The following is a 7,925-nucleotide window of genomic DNA, read 5'->3' on the forward strand; positions in this document are numbered from 1 at the left end:
TGGCTGAAGTGGGGCCCACAGCGTCAGTTAATCCCAAGAAAGAAGAGACAGGAAGAAAGAGAACAATCAAAGAAAGACAGAGTAGAATTTGTCTTCCAGTGAGTAAGGCAATCGGCCGTGTCTGCAAACTCTCCTTCCTTGGGGGCATTCTGGTGGGAGGTCAGTAGGAGGTCAGGGGAGGGACGTGGTTGAACATCTGTGAAATGTGGGCATGCTTTGCCATGCTGTGTTTGCTGAGGGCCGACATGGCCACTAAAACAGCCTGCAGAGGCGATGGGAAAGGAAGGCAGGAGAAGATGTACTTCCTCTGAATGTGTTTTCTCTTTGTCTTTCTCACAGACATCCTAGACATTCCTCCCTGTGTTTATTTGATCAGAACTGATGCATCAGACCCTCCTTGGACATCGTGGGGAATTACATAAAGTCCACCATCTGACTGAATGGGTGGTACTGTAGGCACAACTGATGTCCTTTGTCTGGCTGAAGGGAATGAAAGGAGGGTAAATAAGAGCAGATTCACTCAACAGCAGACACACCAAGTGCCAGCATTTAGTGCTCACTGTAAGTCAAATATAATGTACAGTCAAAACAAAGCTTGAAACTTCCATTGGCACATTTGTGCATTGACCCCCCCATATTTTTCTCTATTATACAATGATCAAACCACTTCCCAACCCCAACACTTTTCCCTTGAATAGGCTGAACCTGAAAGATTTCTCTTGTAGCTAAAAGTGGTAAACATTTGTAGTTTGTGAGAAAATGGCACTAGGCGCGATTTTTAACATTTTTGAGTAACAAACAATAAAGCTTTATTTAATTTAATATTTTATATTGTTAACTCTTTTCTCTCAAAATGATGGGTGGTTTTCAAGAGGGTTAAAGATCATAGCTTGAACTCAGGTACAGTGTATTAGCTGAGCCCCTGGGCATTAAAACCAAGGCAATCCTCCCAGGATCTGAACCCAACAAAGGCTTGACAAACTCTGCTGGGCCTTAAGTATGACAGGCGTGTTACTTAACAGACCCAACAGTCAAAAATCAAAATGACGGCTGTAAAAATAACGAAAGGCTAGGTGTCATCCCTGAGACCTGGGCTATATAACTCAACATTGCTGTTAGTGACTTGTAGGAGAACAGGCGGTTTAATCTGGAGGGCCAGAATATACAATGAGGTCCATTAGCTCACACCCTGGGTATCTGGTGTCTGATGCATTGATGAGATCTGTGTGTGTGTGGTTATTTATGCGAGCACATCCACAGAGGACGCTAACAAAGCAAACATTTCAAAGGGTGATGTCTCTGGTGGATGCTTGCCTCTGAGAGACTAACAGAATAGAGGACCAATGTAAACCTCTTTGATAACCAAATATGAATGAAGAAAGGAGGAAAAAAATACCGATAAAAAGTTGGGCATATAATGGAATACAAAAATCACAAGGTCATGTCCAAGAACTCTTCAATAGGTTGAAAACTAGGATCAATTTCTCGACCTGTGGGGGAAAGAGTCCAGCATTGATTTGATCTTTAAACCGTGGTAATGGTATTTCAAAACCCATCAAAATTGTGTAAAGCTTGTCCTCTATTTGACCTCTGCCCTCTACACACTTTATTGGAGACTACAAATGCAAAACATATGTTTAGTTACCTATACACCAAAGGTAATAGAATGGTGGAAGTATCAGACTCCCTGACTATTCCAGTGCTGAGCAGTATAAAACAGTACCCATGTCAATGCCAGTATAACAATGTGCAATAATGTGGATGTGCTTGTTAGCTATTGGTTTCATCAGGTGTCACAACATTTCATGATCAGAAATGTCCACAAACATACTTTTATAATGATTAGGAAGGCATTTACGATGCATACTAAAGTTACCTCTGGATCTTCCGCAATAAGGCTGAAACTGGAAAGATTTAGATTGAAGTGGCCCCAGGCTCTTTATTTGATTTGGGCCTGCGCTTCCCAGAGAGACTATGTCTATTTTTTCCCTGGCACGTCGCTCTTCCAACAGACACGTGCTGTAGAATAGCAAGCTCTCTCCTCCATTTCCATCTCTCCTCCCTCCTTGCCCAGAGTCTGAGGGCTGTGTTTAGAATCCCAGCCGAAGTACAGATTAGTGGGCAAGAGGCTTTATCTGCCCTGCGCTCCGAGACTAGATCCCGCCAAGATACACTCTTAAATTATTTAGCTTATTCCCACTGTTAGGACTCTATGTATATATGTATCCACATATTTCTTCCTGACTGCCCCAGGGTCTTCTATCCTTGGCTGCCCTCAGTTCTGTCAGAGGCAGAGATTGATACAAGCTTGTCTCTGGACAGGCTCAGTTTTGATTAAGACCAGGGGTAAGTTGTGTAGAGTGAGAGTTAGCACGTTAGCCATCGGGGAGCTGGGTCTGTGTACACAGTTTGAGACATTGTGCCCCAGAGAGGAGAACTTAACCTGGCTCTCCTTGACAGAACAAAATATCAGCTCTGGGACCACGACCGCCTCAGGAATACAGTTCTACTGAGCTGCAGTAGTTTTGTAATGGTGGGAGAGTTACTCTCAAATCCATATGTGGGTGAAAATATCAAGTAAGGTTAAAACACAGTTACCTTTCCTGCACATTGTTCTTTAAACCATGGATGAGAGACACCTTGGCTGGGGGATGGAAAAAGTGACTTGGAAGGATACAGTAGAAAACATAGGAGGCAGATATGTTCTCAATACACCAAGGCTTTTTTTCCTCTTGGAAACCATTTTATTTGTTTAATTCATTAACATTTTAATGGGAAGTTGAAGGGTTGAAAATACAGCAACATGAAACCGTAACAAAAAGGAAGTTATGTTTCCTGTTGGATCAAAAAAAAAACTGCATCTCACCTCCCTAGAAAAGAAACTCTTATGGGACAGAAAAAAGTATGTTTCCTGATATAAATCAATGAACAACTCTGCATATGGAATAATATTTTGATATAAAACTTGTTATTCAGGAAATGGTTGACAGCCTTCGGCCAGACCTGCTGGGCTGTAGGACTTGAAGAAGAAATTTATCAGGACGCGATCTCGCCCCAAAAACCTCAATGTACAAGAAACACACAGTAAGAGCTTAGTCAAAAAAACACACATACCAAGAACTTAGCAAAGATACACATACAGAGGGCTTTGCACATGTTGCACATACAGAGGGCTTAGTGCTGCTCACACACCCCGGGATGCGGTCACCTTCTGTGTGTCTTTGCCCTCCAATGAAAATGTTATGAACACAGCTTTTGACCACTGTAGACAAAAGGCCATATGGCTAACAGTTACATGTCAAAGCTGTGGCTCAGAGGCTTAGAGTGCTATTCTATATGGTCTATGAAACATGGCTACATGATGAAGTCAGTGTCAATATTTATGACACTGAAAAATCTGAGGGAAGATGGTTTATTGGGGATACGTTTTCATTCATTTAAGATCAATACCTTTTAATCTAGTGTTTGTATACAGTATAATTTGCTATGATGTATATATATTATAGATTAGTAATAATATACATTTATGGATGAATGACCTCGTATCAGTGAATATATATTCTTACAGTATATTGCATCTCTATTTAGTTTATGCCATGTCTGGATACCTGAGATTGCACTCAGGTTTTTAAATGCACTTTAAAAATGCACAGTTTCCCCTTCATGATAAAATGTGCTGGAAGCTTATACAACATGCATATTTTACATTACAGTTTGTTCCCCATTGTTGGTTTTCTATTTGCTTTTGATTTATATCTGTCCGTAGGATATGTTAATTTGAAAATATGCCATAGAGCATTCCCCAGTCAGCAGAGTAATGACGGCCCAGATCTACCGGCATCCGGATGTGGCCCAGGTACAACTTTGTTCCCCGGGCCAGAAGTGGACCAGCTCTGGCTGCCATTTGTGGGCCTAATCTTTGCAATGAAAAGGCCAGACCTTGGCCGGCATGTGGATGTGGCCCAGTTATCACTTTATAAAACGGTCCAGATATGGGCCAGGTCTGGTTGCTTAGGGTTTAGATGTGGTAACCATAACTATCATTCCAAGTGGTAACTGGGCCTCATCCATATGCAGGCAAAGATGTGACCTTTTTATGGTTATGATTGGGCTTAGGCACGGCCACCAGAGCTGGTCCACTTCTGGCCCAGGGAATAAACACTCTATTTGTTGATGTACCATATTCACAACACTCAGAACCTCAGAGTTAACATTAATGTAAGTTATTTGCATATAGCTTCCTAGTGGTTGGTTGTGATACTCTCCAAGTGGTAAGTTTCCAAGTTTGAAATATCAGAGTTTCCTAGTTCCGACATGTCATGAATGCAGCATAAGTTTCTCTTGGCCCAAAGACTACTTTCCAAATAAGGCTCTATCTGATTATAACATTAAATATTCAAAACTTACCCTTTAAGGGAACGCAAACAGTTTGAGCACTTAGTAGGGCTGTGCTGGGTATTTAATTAATTTAAGGGCAGATCAAAAACTTTAACAACATCCATTATAGTCAGACTAACTACAATTTAACTGAAGAATATTTAAGACAATGATAAAAAAACTAAAAACCTTTAGGACTTGAAAAGTGAAGATAACATGATAAATTACAAGAACACTTCGCTACCCAGCTTACTATCTAAACAAATGCATGAGCAGCCTCACCTTTGGCCTCCTGTCAAAGAACTCTGACCAAATGACATTGTGGCCATAGTTTACATCCTGCCTTAATGAGTGGAGGGGCATCAGGTGTGCTCTGTCTTAATTGGCCACACCAATTGAGTGTCTCCTATAAATGGAGGATGTGTCTCCTATAAATGGAATATGTGTCAACTGTTTGGGCTTGTTTGAGCTTTTTAGAAGTCAGAGGAAGCTGATGTCAGTTTGTTTGCTTATCCAATTTGTTTGGAAATAAATATGTATAGACTTTGTAGTATCAGTCTAGTAATTTGTTAACGTCTTAGTCTAGGACACATATGGTCTATGAAATTTAGACTTATTCCAAGTCGATTGGCTCTTGTCAGTTTGCTTTAGAACATAGCATTATGGGATCACTTAAACTGGGGAGGTCACACACACAATCTGACAAAATTTGAGAATATAGTACACATACAATATTTGGTCAGAATGTCAGATTTGGTCTTTTTTGTATTACCTGGCTACACTGACAGACTCATCAAAATCAGATTAGATGAGTCTAGACTTCTTCAGATGGTCTCTATGTTTCATCTCATTTGGTTTTGATGAGTCATGTCAGTGTGCTACAGTCAAACATTTCTAAACACAGACAATTTATGGAAATCTACTTCTCTCATCTTGACTAGTTTTGATAAGTTTGACTGTGGAAAGATGTGAAATTGCTAAAGTCTGCTTAAAACTGACAAACTACAGCTGTCAGTTATGATTCTCAGATTGTATCAACTTCTGTGTGCCCACACTAGTTGCGGTTCCATAGTCCATTTCTTAGCAAATCTGTACTGGTCTGCCACATTCATATGTACACTGGCTTAGTAACAATGGGAACTTAGAGCCATACACATACAGTACCAGAGCTGTCCCATGAGCAAAGTTTCAACTGTCACCCTGTACAGATCCCCTACATTTGGTGGCCCAGTAATGACAGGAAGGTACCAGGGCCAGATATCACATCCCAGAGCTGGCCCATAGCAAATTGCCAACACTCATCCATGACCATATATATATACTACTTTCTGTTTCGGGCACTGAGCCATATGTGCCACCTCAAGACCAGATATGGCCCACAACTGTCTGCTGACTGGGGCCAAACAGCAGTTTCACGGTAAGTGGATGTCATGGGATTCCGAAAGCTGTTTGATAATAAAATATGACTTGAAAGGTTAAAAGAGCTCTGTTAACTATTTTTTAATTTTAATCAAACACAATCCACAATTGATGGAGCCCTGCTTTCTCTGAAGCTTTCCTCTTCATTACCAAAAATTGAACGCTACACAAATCAAGTGTGGCAGGCCATTTCTTTCTTCTATGAATTAAAGGTGCACATTAATTAGCTTGTATTTACTTAGCTGGAAACATTTATAATTCCTCAGGAACCAAAATGGGGAAAAGCTCACATACTGAGCCAGTGGATAACTGCCCTCATCCTTCTCAGAGCCTGCACTTGACACACTCACGTCTAAGGAGAAAACCTCAGCTGGGAAAGAAAGGATACAGTATGTGGATCGTTTCAGAGAGATTTTTCAGTAAAGGGAAAAGGTAAAAGAGAATGAGCAAGAGCGAGCGATGTGACTAGTTTCTGAGAGTGTATAAATACAGAAGGGATGAAGAACAAAGGGAGAGATGAGAGGTGAAGTGGGAAGCAGCAGGAAAGAGCTGGATGTCTTGCTACCCAATATTGTCCTGGTGGTGGAGGCCAGAAGTGCCTAACAGGGTTTTGACATGTCTGAGAGAAGCTGTGCAGAGAAGGATCCCTCTGTGCCCCATCACTCCTGCTGGAGAGGGGGGGGAGAGAGAGAGAGAGAGAGAAAGAGAAAGAGAAAGATAACGAAAAAGAGAAAGAGAAAGAGAAAGAGAAAGAGAAAGAGAAAGAGAAAGAGAAAGAGGTACTGTAAAGACACTTCATTATAGCAGCACTCTGCCACTAGATACCTGCCTGCATATTATGACAAATGTGCTTCTCCATGCAGCGTAGCCTCCTCACGCTTCCCCACACTCTGTGCCGGGGAGACATTACCCTAGGCTGAGGAGACATTACCCTAGGCTGAGGAGACATTACCCTAGGCTGAGTCTGAACAATGCAATCACCACACGTTTATCGACTCTCACCAAGGCAATGATTTTCCCCTTGTTGATTCCACTTTGTTTTAAATAACTGTGTATTAATGGTGTCAGAAAATCAACAGAGGCTCAAGCGTGAGCCTTTCTTTCTTTCTTTCTTTCTTTCTTTCTTTCTTTCTTTCTTTCTTTCCTTCTCCCTTTACTTCTCTCTCTCTACATTAAAGCTTTACATGGCAATGTACAATTTCCTGTATACCATGATGTGACTGTTCAGGTATTCAGTTGTGACATGAGTTTGGCCCCTCCAGTCTGCCATATTGGCATGCAGTCTACAGTCCGACTTACGTGACAGCTCAGGTGGGGGAGCTTGTCAGCTATGACAGAGAGAGAAAGTAGGTAAGGATAAATTTGAATATGAGACACCATATAGGCTACGTTCCTGTAGTTACTGGGCCATCTTTGGTCACGAAATATTAGAAGTAAGCATTTTGCTGACAACTGCAATCCTTTTGAAAACATATCTTTTCATTTGGTATTCCCAGACACACAGGGCATGCAAGTTACAAACAGATCATTTCAACAACATTTCGTATACTGTACCCCAGGGTAGACATAGTTTGGACAAATTGTGATATATATCTTAGATTCAACACTAATACGTCTTTATTTCCATCCACATCCTTGACACACATATACACACACCCACACACACAGACTCACATCCTTCCTAGGTAATATCATTTGGGCCATATCCTTAGCAGGGCCGTCTCACTGGAAATGTATCTGCTCGTCTTGTGTATCCGAGGAATATGCTTATCTGATGTTTACTTCCTGAGCTCCTTCTTTTTTCAGCCATGAACAGTTCTGGTAAGAATGGTTGTATGTGCTTATGGGTGAGTTACTGAGGAAACCGAACGAGGGAGGAAGGGGCTGGAGGGGAGTGGAGGAGAAGGGAGGTGATGGGCACAGTCAGTGTATGCCTCTCTTCTCTCTTCTTCTCTTCTCTCCGACCCCTCAATGTGCCCTCCTTTTTCTCCCTCCGTTCTCCAACCCTGCTCATCCGGCTTCTACCCTATAATCACGCACTGCTAAAACTGTGGTTAATGTTATTAAAGCCCAGGCAGGGCTGCTGCTGCTGCTGGTCCAACAAAAATAACACAACAATGCCTTCCAGG

The sequence above is a fragment of the Argentina silus genome (genome assembly GCF_951799395.1).
Source record: "Argentina silus genome assembly, chromosome: 6".
Taxonomy (NCBI): domain Eukaryota; kingdom Metazoa; phylum Chordata; class Actinopteri; order Argentiniformes; family Argentinidae; genus Argentina; species Argentina silus.